This window comes from Vulpes lagopus, chromosome 7 (genome assembly GCF_018345385.1).
Source record: "Vulpes lagopus strain Blue_001 chromosome 7, ASM1834538v1, whole genome shotgun sequence".
Classification (NCBI taxonomy): Eukaryota; Metazoa; Chordata; class Mammalia; order Carnivora; family Canidae; genus Vulpes; species Vulpes lagopus.
This window is the reverse complement of record NC_054830.1, coordinates 110,588,845-110,604,690: the sequence shown is the minus strand read 5'-3', so window position 1 is coordinate 110,604,690 and position 15,846 is coordinate 110,588,845. Positions and strand designations below refer to the sequence as shown.

Here is a 15,846-nt window from a genome sequence, read left to right as displayed (position 1 = left end):
TTAGGGAGGTTTGTTTATATACCTTCCTTACTCCCCAACTGTACACATTCAACTTTCAAATGAAAGAATTATAAATGAGGATATAGTTGTGGTTGCTGTGAAGAGAGACCCAAAATAACCGTAGCACAGGAAGGGAGACATCTGTTTTCCCTTGAACAACAATTTGGACCTAACCAGCCCAGCCTGTCACAGTGGTTTCATCATGCTGGAGACTTAGGCTCCTCCCATGCGACTGCCCAACCACCCTCTGTCCTGTCCTCGGGTCCTGACGGCTCACCCCACCACGCCTGCATTCCAGACAAAATGGAAGGAGAAAAGGAGGAAATATATGGCCCACAGTTTCAGACGACATCTGGGAGGCCACTCACATCACTGTACTCACTTCCCATAGGCCAGGACTGGGTAAATGGCCAAAGGTAGATGGTATGAGGCTGGGAAAAGAGACCATGGGCCCAAGTTGAAAATTGATGATTCTAGAAACAAGGAGAATGAATGTTGGGAGACAACTAGTTCTCTTCTGAAGAAAAAAAAAGGTTCCTGTGCTTTGTCATTGACTTGAAAATGCTTTATGACTTTGCCTCAAAACAGTGGTGGTTCACTTTTCTCATCCCTGCCATTCTGAGGACAGAACAAAGATTCTGTCCACAGAGCTCATACAAAAGTCAGACAACTGGATTTAACCTTCAAGAGGAATAAACAGGTCTGACCTGAGACTCATTTTAACAAAATTCAGTTACTCTGACTTTCTCAGTGAACAGAGAAATATCTCCTTTGATAGGAAATATTACAGGGCCACAGTTCCTATGGCTGCAGCATGGAAACCTGAGCTTGGCAGATCGCTCCCCTTGACCTTCTGTGTTGTTCCCCAAGAGGCCTCAATAGCTGCACGCTGGGCCCCCAACACGGTGCTGAGATGCTTAAGGTGGATGAAGGGGAACCCCATTGCAGAGCCTGGAAAACAAAGTCCTGTCGGCCCATCACACAGCTCAGTCCTTCAGCTCCTGGTGTGGGTGACAGGAGCCCCAGCTGGACAAAGATGCCACCCAGAAAGAAAAGGGGTGCTGATATTCTTGCTCATCTTCCTGAGCGGAGCACAGGAGCCCACACACCTGCCACCTGCCCCTCACCACAGCACGACCTTTGGGGTCTTTCCCCTTCTCTAACCACCTTTCTAGCCCCTCCTGTGCTGCTCCCTCCTGAGTGGCCAGCCAGTCTCCTCCCCTCCCTCCCACCTCTCCAATGTGCCCTGGACCCAGCTCCAGAACCATAGCACCTGAGAGCCCACCTTGGACTGCCCCCCTTCCTGGTCCAAACACCCCCCCATGCCAACTCCACCTGAAGCAGCACTGCCCTCCCTTGAGGCAAAACAGAGTCCTCAACTTGGAAGTGATTACATGTGTTTGGAAAACATTGCTCAAGACAATCCAGGGTGCCAAACAGCTAGTCCAAATTTAGTGAATCTTTCCAATAAAATTACATTCTCTTCACAACAGCCTCCACGGATTCAAGTACAGGTGTGGGCACATGCGTGAAAACTTATTTATTCCAACTGTAGACAGTGCTGTGATTATGGATGGGAGGATCCCCTGCACAAGCTCTGAACTGCTCACTGGGAACCACAGTCCCCTGAAGAAAGGGAATACATTGTTCTTTAGGGATTCAGGTCCCTCTCCATCTGGCCACACCCTCATTCCTTATTCCCCCCAAATTCAACCACAGCCATAGTGAGGCTAGTGATCTCATGCTCTAACATCCCCACTCACATTTCCCCTCTTCTCTGTGCCCTGCTTCCCAGCATGCCCATCTTCCCTGCTTCATGCCCATCTTCGTCCCCTAACATAAAGGGAACCCCCCCCCTTCCATTCATTATCTTCAATTCCATTCATAAGGTCAGATACAAATCCAGTTGTCCTCCTTCAAAAAAACCAGGCTTTCCTGATTCCTACCATATGCCCAGAAGGGACACCATGGTTAAGACAGACAGAACTGAATGTCTCCACATAGGCCATGCTTACTGATTTTGTCTTTCAAACAAGATGCCACTTTTCTTAAGAGGAGGATCATGACATATGTCTCTCTTACCGTGCATATGCCTAGCATAAGAGATCAATAACTACCTGATGGTTGATGGCAGCTACTGAAAACCTGGTGGTTGATTACAGTTATTAGAAAAAGAATAAATCATTTTCAATTCCCACTTGTGTGCATACAGCTGGCTGCATGTAGGGAATATAAAGCATCTGGGGGAATGATAAATTCCAATGACGATCCAGATGTTTCCAAACATAAGGATGCAAGGCAAACAATAGTGGGACAAACTGAATTTTCGACTGTCCATATGAATGTTTTCGGGCTATGCATGGACAGCTTAAAATCCTTTTTGTAAACCTTTGCCCATAGAGATGGTAATTTGCATATTGTCCTCTCCAGCAATTTCTAAACTCTAACCCTCCTATCTGCTTCTTCTAATAATTTTCCTCTGAACACCTGTGTGCTGCTCCATTACTGTGGGATGACTCAGAAAGAACAGGCCATCCTTTGCTGTCACGTTTCCTCCACCCCAGCAGGGGCAGCTCAGGATTTATGCCATCTTCTAGGGAGCTGTGAAAGATGAGCTAACTATCCAGAAGTGCTGGGGAAGCTCTGAGCCCTATGTACCCTGAGCTTGCTGGTCATTACCACGCCATGCTTGGGTCAGATGCCTCTAATCTAGACCTTTCTTCCCCTTAACCATGTTGGTTTTCCACAATTTTTCTGAAAAATCAATTTGGAAAGGCATTTTTGGGAGAAAGCAAATAAAATTTTGTTACTGAATTTTATTTAGAGAAAAATGTAGTGCTTTCCATAAAAATGCAATTTGATTATATTACAATTTCTTTCCTAATCTGTATTTCCTGTGCCAAAGCATTCTTTAATGGATCAGAAATACATAATTGCCAGCCATATACTCTGTCGCAGCCTCCAGAAACAATGTGTGTCTGATGTCTCTCCCAGGGGTCTGCACTGCTGGCAAACCCCGGGCCAGGCTCCCGCCAGATGGATGGCCCATCCAGCTGGCATTGTCCTGCCAGCGAGTCAGCTGTGACTGTGGAGGTGACTCTGACTCACATCTAAGTTCTGAGATGGCCAGCGCTGAGAACCTGGGGGAACGGATGCCTCGCGTCACTTTCCTACTTATTTCTGAATTCCTCACCTCTGTCCCCGAGGGGATTCAAGGCAGAGCCACCCGTGACCTCCCTTGTAGGCCCAAGCCTCCTTCTGAAACTTGCTCACACCTATCCCGGTGAGGCTAACCTCTCGGGCTGCGGTCAACGCAGGGAGGGCTGTCAGGCCCACAGACCCACTCACTCCCCAAAGAAATGGTGCACAAGGGATGCTCCGCCGTTGGTGTGAACAGGAAGCCAGAGCCTGTGGAGGGATGAGGGGCTCCAGTAAGCACCCCGGGGAGGGGAGGCAGGACACGGCAGCCGGGCTGTACCTCCAGCGCTCACTCAGTTACTCAGCACCTGCCCGTGGCAGGCACTGCGCGGACACTGAAGACAAACCATCCCGGGGAAGACGTCCGCTCGGTCTCGCGGAAACAAGAGTCCAGAGGGAAAGGCGGTACTGACAGTCCTCTGTGGCGAAAGGCAGCGGAGAACTAGAGCTAGGAGCTGGCAAGGGGCAAGCGCGGTCATCACGGGAGGTCTCCGCCAAGAGGTGACTTTAAGCTACAAAGGGAAGGATGGGAGGGAGTTTGCCACCTGGTCGGGGGTCCAGCGGGGAGATTGTTCCAGGGGGAGAAAACGGCACAGGCGGAGGCCCCGGGAGAGGGGAAGCGGCTCACCTTCAGTCGGACCCGGGCTGGGTGAGCGGAGCGTGGAGAGCGGAAGCCTGGCGCCCAGGAGCTGCACGGCTGGCAGCATCCGTCCAGCGGTGGCAGGAGGCCGGTGCGAGATGTGAGCAGCGCCACGATGCGATCAGGTCCGCGCTGCCGGAGGACGCCTCTGGCCGTGCAGGACGGTGAGGAGGTGGTTGTCAATGTCGCTGACTGGTAAGCCACGGTGGCCCGGGCTTGTTCGGCAATAGCTTGATTCGGGCCCCAGAGCCCGGGCTTCAGGCGAGGCAGGGAGGCTGACCGAGAAGCCCTCCTGGAGGATGCTGATGGAAGAGGCTGCTGCAGGTTCTGACCTCTCCAGCAGGGGCACGAGCTCCATGTGCTTCAAGAGGAGATCTTTGCTGCTCCGGCCACAGGAGGGAAGGACACAAGGACTGGTGTCTCACTTGAGGTGAGAAGACAGCAGGTCAGACTCCCTCCCACCTCATGCTTCTCCCGGAGCTTGGAGGGCTCCTGGTGACCCTTTATTTGGTTAACCCCTACTCATTCTTCACAGCTCAATTCAAATATCACTCCCTCAAGGGGCTTCTCTGACTTTACCGATTAGGTCAGGCCCACCATCATCTGCTTTGGTTTCACTGTGCGCCTCACACCACAGCTACATCGTCACATTCCTTAGAATGATTATAATGATCCAGACCTTGTTCACCCTCACAAGGGGAATGCCACGATGGCAGACCTGCAACAGTGCCTGACACACAGTAAGTGCCCAGTAAGTGTTTTTGCCTAATGGATATAGAATCGAGTCAGCCACTTTGTTTGTACTTTGTTTCAGGTGATAGTATTTCTGGCTGATATGGAAAGATTTCCAATTATGAGAAAGTCCTCTCATTCTTGGCCCCTCCTCCTGGGTGATGGGACCATGGACTAGACAAGACCATCTCCCCTTTCCCAAAAAGATCTGGACCCACTGGAAAGCATATGCAAGCTCGCAGAATCCAAACTTGACAGCAACTCTCATTAAAAAAAAAAAAAAAAAAAGATGTAAAAATAAAAAGAAAACTTTTAAAGAGGGCCCATTCTGGAGCCCCAAAAACATCCTTTCATAATTAGAAGATTAGGGAGCCTTTTATGAGAACAGAGCTATAATCATCACACTTTATTACAAGAAATTATATACAAATTATACAATTATTAAAAAAAATTGTTGCATCCTCCCAAATTATAATACCCTATGTACCTCCTGAGGAAAATTGCATTTCTTTCTACCCAGAGGGAGAGGGGGTTCTGGTTTGATAATTTCAGTGGGATTAGTGGGGGTTAATGTCACCAACCATGTTTTATTGATAAATTAACGGATTGACTTGGTTGCTCTGGCTCTGTCCTCCCAAGGGTTGTGATGGCCACTGTGCAGTAAATAAATGCTTCCTGGACCAGACATCATGTGCTCTACTAGAGTTGAGTGTCTGTGGAGGCCAGAAGACTCCAAACCCCTGACATGAGCCTCCTCTGACCCTGAGCAAGGCCATAGAAACCATCAACTGCTGCTCTGTGCCAGGATGTGGGGGGTTGATCTGTAAAGGAAAATGTGGAACTGCCCTCCAAAGGGTGTCACATTCATATCACACTGTCCCCTAGTCCCATGGCAGGTCTCATCTGTGAGTGCTACAAAGGTCTGGACACACCTTAGAACCTAAGGCTGCCTGTGCCTCAGTGACCTGCAATGCCTCCACCTCCACCTTGTAGAAATTTCCTGATCTCCTCCCCTCCCTCAATATTCATTCACAAGACATGAACTCAGCAAGTGCTGTGGACCAAGCACTTCCCTAGGTGCAGGGGACACAGTGGAAAATAAAACTGCAGCTGGCTCCCATCCTCTTAAAGCTTACAGTCTAGCAGGGGCGACAGGTGCTAATTCGTGTTCTCCCACAAACATATAGACTCATGAGCCCTGTGAAAGGGAGGCACACAGGGCCCCCCTCTTGCTCCGTGCCCCACTTCTTTCTCAGCATCTGTTACCATTTGTCTTGTCTTGAGCCATCTGTGCAGTGGCATCGGGTGACTGCTGGGAGCCCCAGATCCCTGCCATCAGCAGTGGGGAGTGAACTTGGCAGCCCGGCCATGACGCTGCACTTGACCCACTGAAGTCCTCTTCAGTCAGCCTCTTGAGGACTCCTCATGAGAATCACCATCCACATCATCATAGCTACCAGCTCCTGAGCACCCACTGGCAATGGAGCTTCGCCAGCACATTCTCATCTTCCCCTCTGGTTTCCAAAGCATTCTCACCACAGCGCCCTGCAGGTTCTGGCACTCAGCACCACAGCCAGCACCCTCACCTTGCACTGCAAGTTCAAAGCACAGGGAGGTGTAGCCCCTGCTGTCACATGTCAGGGGGGAAGGTGGGCTTCCCAGATAACACAGCAGATAGGACTTGTATTTGCCTTAAGTCAGCACTCTTTTCAAGAGATTTGTACGTCGTCAATATAGCTCCCATCCAAGGGGTCCTCCTCCGTCAGATGAAGGAGCCCAGAGGCAGAGGCCCCATGCCAACATCCCATAATGTACAGGGCAGTGGCCACAGTACAGAGGCTGCTGGGTGTCCCCACACCTGACACTTAGGTCCAGCACCCACCTCAGCCACACCTTCCATAGCTGTCAGGAGCCCCAAGCACAGCTCAGGCCCAGGATATAGCCAGGACAGCCCAGATCATAGACATCCCCTCCCGGCAAACCAGGAGGGAGCAAAGAATGTGGGAAGGGCAATATGGAAGTCAATGCTGTGCATGGTCTCCATGGAGGTCAGCCTTGAGAGGGTTTGTCCTTCCTACAGGATGAAGTCTGGAGTCCCATGCTGGCTTTGGATGGCAATATCCATGATCCGACCCAGAGTCCCTGGTTCCCATCTTTTCTCCTCAGAGATAAAGCTTCAACCCAAGCTCCACCTTCGCTGAAATACTGTGGCAGAGTCTATGCCCTGAGTTCTGTGTATATTATCTAATTTAATCTTCATGCACACAAATGCTGTGAGGTGGCCTTTACCCTCACTCTGAGGACACAGCTGGCATGTGGGGAGTAGGACCCGGATCTGTCTACCTCCAAAGGCTCTTGTCTTCCCCACTGTCGCTCTGCCCCTTCCCACCTGCTCTGTCCACTCCTGCTTCCAGGGGCTAGAGGGAAGAAGATGTCTTTGGTCTTTTGCTATCCTGACGCTGGGGCCTCTGAGGACAGGACTGGGGCCCAGCTCTGAGCTGTGCCTCAAGGACCTGCTGATGTCCTGGTGACTGTCCTTCTGGGGGTCTGTTCCCCTACTGGCCCCTGCATAAGAACACGAACAGGCCCAGATTCCCGGTGCCGTACCTCTGCTAGGATTCCCTTGCTTCACCTTGGCTCTTGCAGGTGGGCCTCTCTCCTCTGGGTGCCGCGGCTCCCAGTGTGCAGTGTCCTAATAGCATGCTGTGCTGCTAGTTTTCATTACTCATGTCCAGCTCCTCTGTTGGAAAGTCCACTGTGACCACTGCTGTGTAATAGACTTCCCTGGCATGGGGCCACCTTCAAAAAAGTACCCGTTGAGTAAAGGGATCTGTTGCGTATCTGTGTATACATGGAAGGGCAGACAGATGGGCAGACGGATAGGTTCCCCACATGGCTCTCATTTATCTGGAATAGGCAAGAAGGACCACATGGGGGAGGAGGATGAGACCCCAGCTAGGCAGCCCCCTTGGGGACAAGAAGCTCCCTCGCTATTTCTGCATTGGGTACGTGAGTGTGTGTGTGTGTGTGTGTGTGTGTACATGCACCTGTGTGTGTGCATGTGCATGCATGTGTGCGCATTGAGAGGCAGCCCTTCCTGAGTCACAGCCTGGGGCCCCAGAAGCCCAATCTGACCTGAAGCTTGCCTCTGAGGGCCTTCTGAAGGAAACGACTTCTGACAACCTAGTGTGAGGCTCTGAGGCTGAACAACATGGCACCTCAGCTGTGATGCTCCAAACACAGGACAATTAGGGGGAATTAGTAGAGGGCAGTGAGGGGGGGGGCTCAGTGACTGCCATGGCAACTGTGGGCACATCTTTTGTGCGGCACTCCTCTTTGTCCCTGCCAGTGAATAACGAAGGCATTACATAAGCAGCAAATGTGTTTCCTGTCGTCTGAGCCCATGTCACTGGCGGGCTGAGGGCTAGGAGGGACCACATGAGAATCATCTTCTCCCCATCCATCACCACCAGGAGGGACTCGGGGAGCCCAGCCTGCCCAATCAAGCACCTCCTCCCAGAGCAGCCTCTCGGCCGGCCACAACGCACAACCTCCCACCTTGCCCCCGCCTGGACCCCAGGATGGCTCTCCCCCAGAGCACACACGGTCACCCTCTGTGCTCAGAGGCCTCGGGACTAGACAGTCTCCACTCCCCTCCCCTGTTCACATGAATTTACCAAGAAAACCCAAGGCACATCAACAGCTAATGAGGAGTGAAAACTGAAGCCCCACTTGTCAGAATCTCTTTCTTTTCCAGAGGCTGAATTTATAAACTCAGTCTGAAAGACACCCCCTCTGGCATGACGCGGTGCCTCTCTCCACAGCGCTGGCAGGCCTGGCCCTCGGACACGCCGGGAAGTGGAAGCCAGCTGCCTGTGGCCCCAGGGAGAGTCACCCTGCTCCACACCGCATGCGGAGGCCAGCCACCAGCTGAGCCTTGCAAAGTCACCGAGACACCAGAACAAACTGAGATTCTCACCCGCTCCTTCCCTGCTTGAGAATGAGGGCCTCATCACACCCTCCCAGCATCTGTCCCTGTCACCAGGGGAAGAGAAGTTTTCAAAAAAGGACAAGTCCAAGCCTTTCTTTTCAGTGTGACAGCTGGAGTTCTATCACTTTCTGGAGGACAATCTCTTTCCTGTCGACTCAACAGGCACTTATAAGCACCCACTTGTGCCTGGTTCTATGGAAGAAACCAAACAGTGGGGGAGCAGTATGTGACCACGGACTGTCAAAGTCAAAGCCACAGAGAGAAAGCAGTAATCTTATACCCTTACTATAACTCACACCCTGCTTGCTTCCAGAAAGCATGCAGGCAATATTAAGGAGGATCCCAAGGGAATGAAAGGGGCATTGTTCCAAAAGTCAGAAACTTCCACAGATAGCAGAGAGCATCCATACTGACATCCTGGACCCTAACAGATACAAGGAAAGAAAGAGAGACAGGCACACACAGAGATAATCACTGTGGCAATGAAGAGCAGCACATAAAGTCATAAACCTTGGTCCAAATCTCAGCTCTACCACGTATCAGCCAGGTGACCCTGGGCAAGGCACCTTCCCTCTCTTAGCCTCCTTTCCCTCTTCTAAAAAATAGTCATCAAAACAGTATTACATGCTGGAGGGGTGTGACTGTCACAAGCAATCACACCTGTAGCCTGTGTGGTACACACCCACAGAGACAGCACTTAGTATGTGGGAGGTAGTTTCACTATTAGAAAGGACGGAAGGCCCCAGGTCTGTCCCAGAAAGCTCCTGGACCTCCTCAAGGAGATGTCCAAAATTCCCTCCCTGGCTGGAGAGACCAAGGCCTACAAGGTAGACTGGGGCCTACGGAGGCCAGGCTGCATTTCTTTTTTTTTTTTACAAGATCTGGTGGGTCTCCCTCAAAGACAAATACATAGCATGCACACACAGAGCCTTTGCCTTCTCTTCAGAGGGAGAGACTTATTCCTGGGGCATGGCATCAACAGCTCTGACCTCTCCCATCCAGGGTGATTGGTGATAAGATCAGGGCCTTGAGGGACAGAATCTCAATGCAGCTAGGAGGAAAGGCAGCTCGTAGTCTCCCAGAGGAGAATGGTGACTTATATCTTGCTGTCTAGTTGAAGGAATTTGGAGTACATGTGCATGAACCTTGAACATCAAATATAGGGTAATATTCAAATTTGTAATGTATTTTTTTTTAAGATTTTATGTTTGAGGGGATCCCTGGGTGGCTCAGCGGTTTAGCGTCTGCCTTTGGCCCAAGGCACGATCCTGGAGTCCCGGGATTGAGTCCCCCATCGGGCTCCTGGCGTGCAGCCTGCTTCTTCCTCCTCCTGTGTCTCTGCCTCTCTCTATGTCTATCATAAAAATAAATAAATATTTTTTAAAAAAATAAATATTTTATGTTTGAGCACAAAAAAAAAGAAAAAAAAATTCCGCTCCCCTGATCCTCTGGATCAGCCTTTTCCTCTCCAAGGGGAGGGTTCAACCCTCAGATCAACTAAGAGGAATGGAAATGGATCCACCATCATGTCACTCAGGTTAACCAGAGTACCAGGCATGGCCTGAAGAATCCATACTAGATTCTAATTGCTTCAGCGAGCCAGGCCCCCTGGAGGCTGAGAAGGAACTAAATATACTGGAGTCAGATTTTACCCAAAAGTCTGGGATCTCCCTCTGCTACCAACAGTGCTAGCACCAAAACCAGCCCAGGTAAAACTTTGCCTATACAGAAGACAAACCTCTGAGTGTAACCAAATGCCAGGAACTATGCTGCTTTCATCTAATCCTCCCCACTACTCTGCAAGGCTGCTATTACTGCTTCTATTTGCTTCACAAAGAAACGGAGGCCCAAAGGGTAGTTATTTTGACCAAGGACATTGTTCTAGTCAGTTCCTGCTGCATAACAAATAACTTCAAAAATCTCAGGGCCTTATATAATAAAGACTTGTTTTTCCAGTCTGCAGGTTGACTACAATTTGGTTAATTTAGTCCAGACTTGTCCAGACTTGTCCAATGGCTAGGAGCACAGGTCCTTGACTATAATTTGGTTAATTTAGTCCAGACTGGACTCCAGACTCCTTGCCAAATTCACATCTACCCATGGGTCTTCATTTCTGTGGCCCATGCTAAAGGATCAACATCTCCAAGTGAACTTTCCAAAGGATAAATCAAGTAGCACGAGAGAGCAAGCCAAACCAAAGGAGCACACTGAAAGCTTCTGCTCATACCCTGTTCACTGGCCATGTAAGGGCCAGACCAAGTATCCCTAATGTGGCCAGGGAAGTATGCACTCTGATTATGCCATGGACACAGACATGTAATTCTGTCCCAGGATGAAGTGCAGACCCAAGACAATACCCCCGTCTACGATGGTCATGGCTCCCAAGGGGCAAACCCAGGGTGCCCATTCCCTTCACTACTCTGCTATCACAGTGACCACACAATCTCTGTTAAATCACTTCACCTCTTTGGGCCTCAGTTTTCTCATCTATATGGTGGGTACAGCATGACCTGCCCTGCTGGGCTTTAGAAGGATCCAAATGAGACAGTGTGTGAAGACACCCTGAAGGCTCCAGTGGTACATTAGGAAGAAGTCACTCCAGCACTCATTTGGAAATTTGACAGGGTTCTGACTCTCTTCCAGACATAGACAGTGTCAATATGACAAAACGGCAGAGCTGCCTCACAACCTGGAGGAGGATGGGCCTCTCTTGACAGTTCAGACACAGACTGATCCTTAGGCACATTCCGTGTGAATGAGAAATGCCCGTGTCTCCATCATGATTATGACAACTGTCAAGACTTGGCTTTATGGAGGACATTCTGAGCTGAATAGGAAAGTCACGTGAGAGCCTGGTCAGAGAAACACAGACAGGTACAGAGAGCAGCCCCAGGCTCCCCTTGGCACTGGCCTAGCCAGGGAGCACAACCCCCCAAGGCAGAGTACGGGCTCAGGAGGGCACAGGAAGCTGTTAGTCTTTGTTACCCACCATTGGCTCTACAGAGCATATCCTCTGATTAGCACATTTTGATGTTCTATCTCCAGATCAAAATAACAGCAGGGATCAAACACATAAATGGGAATGACAGCAGAAACACAAAAAACACACGGCTGGTCACCAAGTGCACAGTGGAACATGTCTGCTGTTTTTATCAACAGAATGCCTGAGCTCACCCCACTCAATTCCATAGACAACAGCTAGGAGCACAGGTCCTGTGACATCACTGTCTGGGTTCAAGGGCTGCCTCCAACTCCTACCACTTTAGCCACTTGGAGCCTCAGTTTCCTTATCTGTTAAAGTAGAACAATCACAGTACCTGTGTCACAGACACTGTGAGTATTTAATAAAGACATGTATGTGAACCACTTAGCACATGGCCTGGCATCCAGGAAATGCTCAGGAAACTCTACCACTGTCATTAATATGCCTCCATACCTTGACAGGCATCCCCTAAACCATCCCTCCCAGGGACTCTTCTCTGGCTCTTGCAGAGATTCTGGGAAACAGATATCTACATGTCCCTCAGGAGTCCATTTTAGTACTGAGCACACATCACTGCAATCTGATTTTAGGCAGCGCTGTGTAAACATATGACCCTTTAATTCTATTTCAATTAAATTATGCAAATCTAATCACACATTCAGCATTAAACCATTCTTCTTCCATCTCAAAATCTCTCCACCAATGGCCAACTCAACCTGCTACTTCCAGTTCCATGCTTAGAGGAGTAGAGTCCTAGTATCCTTTTTTCTTTTTCTTAGGGGAGGGGTAGGGGCACTGGGACAGGGAGCAAGAGAATCCCAAGAGGCTCCTCCATCTAGTGTAGAACCCAACACGGGGCTCGATCCCACAACCCTGAGATTATGACCTGAGCCAGCATTAAGAGTTGGATACTCAATCGGCTGAGCCACCCGGGCGTCCCAGAGTCTTGGCATCTTAAGTGTGAGAGCTGGAAAATGAAATCACTCTCCAGCCTAAGCACAGAAGCATGCCAACAGCAGGTGCCGAGCATGTATGCTGATACCCTGGGAGCCTCAGAGTGTCAGGGCAGAAGGCAACCCCAACAACATTTACCAGACACCCTCCCCCTAGGTTCCACGAGGCATCAAGGGGCCAGGAGGTCCCCCAGGGGCTTGTGTTTATGAGGATACAAGACAGGTCAGTAGAAATAGGTCCGAATACAGGACCTCATTCTCCATTTATCCCCACAACACAGCTCATCACTTGCCTATTCTATATATCAGGGTTTCACTGAAATCTTGGCATGGAAGTAAAGGTGCTGGTGCTTTCATTTATTTATTTATTTAATGAGTAATTAACCCCATGCTGGGATCCTTGTTCTCAAAGTAGGAGAATGGAGTTCCAGTGCAGGGAAGCAGTTAGGTAAAAATCTCGGAGACTGAGAGCCAGGGCCACAAGGCAAATCCAGAGCCCAGCTCCCACCTGAGGAGACCCAGGTTCCCAGAACTTCTGCTGAAGCCACAAACTGGGGAACAACACACCGTGGCTCCATGCTCTGCCCCGGGGAACAGGAGTGGAAGGGGCCGTAGACAGAGCAGCTGCCACGGAACCAGGCACAGCCCTGGTTCTCCTGCCTGCTGCCCCGGCAGAGTGGCCCCGGGGGCAGGAGAGCCAGGCTGATGCAGGGCACAGGAGGCCCGCCGTCTCAGCACGACCTGTCTTAGCTTATTAACAGGAGATGGATAATATCTGACAAATGACAGGAGATAAATTGTTAAGCAATATGCAAATATGCCTGCAGCAGAAATAGGAAAATCACTATACAGTAAAAGCTTTTATAGCTGCAAGAAAATTCAGAGGTAATTTGTCTCTGCATCTCCTCAAATTCCAATCTCGCTGTTCGCTGTGTCAGAATGCTACATCCGTTCCTGGTCCAATTAGATCATTATAAAGGGGCTCCCGCATAGACATCAACTTTGAGGTGCTGGGGAGGAAAAAGCATTTAGGAACCACGGTCAGGCTCAGCCACAGCTTCCCAGGGCTCTACCCCCCTGCCTTCGGACTGTCACTTAGACAGGAGCCAGGGTTCCACACCCAGGACCATCCCCACCAATTGAGCACCCTTCCATATACTATCATTGGGCAGCCTCTGCTGACCATCCTTCACCAGACACTTCTGTGTGACAAAGGGTGCAAATGACCACAGCCTGGCCTGGCCAAAGACAGGGGCCAGCAGGATGGACGACGCCTTTAGGCTTAGAGAAACCTCCAGAGAGGAGATGGAAGCATATGTGAAAGAAGATCTCATGGGAACCCTCACACATGGCCTGACAGTACAGAAAAGGAGATGGGGGAGGCTCGCAGAATTGGGGCAGGAAGAGAAGGTCAGGAAGTTACCGAGGGCACAGGTGTGGGCACTTGGGCTGCAAGCCTGCTGGACTTCCTGAGGAGGAGGCCTCAGAGAGAAAGGGATGCAGATTGGGGCAAGGGAAGCTCCCTAGGGCCCAGCAGAGGCCCTGCTTCTCCAGGACACACTGCAAGCAGAAGGTGAGATCTTTTTACTCAATTCAGGCTCCTGGTTCTTCCAGTGAAGGACAAGATAGGAACAAAGTATCAAGCCAAATCACTGTGTTTGCAACACCCTTGGAGACAGTTGCTACCTACACCAGAGATGTGGGGCTGGACTTTGGCAGCTATCTGCAGGGGTAGGGGGCAAGACAGCAAAGGCTCTCCACCACCACCACCACCACCAGAGCAGAGCCTTCCACGAGCAGAGGAAGGGGCCTCTCTGCCTCCCCAGGCTACTTACAGACACATCACACTGGAGAGGTAGGCAGGTGACAGGTTAGAGCTATAGGGCCCATTTGACCTGTTCAGCAGGATGAGAAAATGACCCTGAGAAAAGAGCCCCAAGCCCAGGCTGAGGTGGGCTGTACCAGCTGAGGGTGGTGAAACCAGGCAAAGCACACAGAGGAGGCTCATGAATGGAAATATGAGGAAAGCTCAGGAAATAGCTCCCTCTGCATGAGGAAGGGGCAAATAGGGGAATTTGGTCCCATAGCTAACTTATTGGAAAGCATTCATTCATTCATTCATTCACTCTTGCATTTGATTTTCTGGCTAACCATGCCAAGAAATTGATTTAACCAACAATGTCAACGGGCAATTCTGAGATCCTGTCAGCACAGCACTAGTGACAGATCTAGAGCAAGCAAGTAGAGAACCCAGAGCCCAACCTCATGACTATTACCTCTCCCAACAAGTCAAGGCCAGACTAGGGGTACAGAATGCCAGTCCTGAATCCTGGGTCCCCAGCAAAAGGGCCACAGGAGCAAGGCTATTCATGATCCACAGCAAGAAGCATCCAGGTAATCCCCAGATATAGCCAGGGGAATTTCTTGATCCAAATTCACAGCAGTTTGGGATGCCCTTCCTCCATGAAGCACCTCAGCTTGGCATGGTCACACACTGTCACCAATGCCACAATTACCCCAGGCCAGGCATGGTGTCAGGAAGGTAGCATAGTGAATCTCAATGGCATACCCACTGCTGTCCTGAGATGAGAGGCAAACATAATCAGAGTTTGTCTGTGATCTGGGAAGACAGAAAGGCATCTGCTCACTCCCTAGGAGTCATAACTTCAGGTGACATTGCAACCTTTCTATGGGGCTAAACTGCACAGGCATCCAGATACTTGCCAAAGCACCAGAAGCCTGAGATGGGATGTAAAGGTTAGTGGAGTGTGTGCTTTACATATTAACTCTAGCCATGTTCGTAGACGTGACAAAGAGGCTGCCTCTAGGCTTGACATATCTCCTTCTCCAACAGGGGCCTTGTCTCCTACCTGCCTGGGCCACCATCAGGCTTCTGTGCAGGACCCACTCTCCTCCTGCCTCTGGAGCTGCCTCAGTTGGATCACAAGTACTTCTAACAGGATCCAGGCTCACCTTGTGAATCCCTCTGATCCTACCGGGATCCTGCTGGGAGGCTCATCAGAAGCAAGCCAAGTACGTGGGGTTGCAGCCACAGAACCCAGCAACTGTCTGAGCAACATGCTCTGTCTTTCCCCTGCACCTATTCTCAGGCCCCACCAGGAAGCCCACCAGAGCTTTCCCCATGTCGTGACCATCTCCTTCACATTTTTGAGGGTCCAAATCAAATTTCCTTTCTCCTCTGTGTGCTCTTATCTCACATGTGACCTGAAGGCAGGGCCTGAGCCCCCTTCGATCATGAAGTCTGCCAACAGAGTAGGGATCCAGTAACACTGTAATAGGAAGACAGTGTGCCTACCAGTTAAGAGCAGAGATTTTGGAGTCGCCCTCA

The 15,846-nt window shown here is 50.4% G+C and overlaps 1 protein-coding gene across 3 annotated transcripts in view; it reads right to left on the bottom strand.

Annotated features, from left to right (window-relative positions):
- The window catches only part of FSTL4 (follistatin like 4), a 558,936-nt gene that overhangs the window by 470,485 nt on the left and 72,605 nt on the right, over positions 1–15,846 (bottom strand). The window contains exon 1 of one of the 3 annotated variants that reach the window (XM_041764229.1): positions 3,827–4,257. The exons of the other annotated variants lie outside the window; for them this stretch is intronic. The gene's annotated coding sequence lies outside the window, so the exon portion shown is untranslated. Of the gene's footprint in view, positions 1–3,826; positions 4,258–15,846 lie in introns of those variants that run through there. 3 annotated transcript variants of the gene reach the window in all.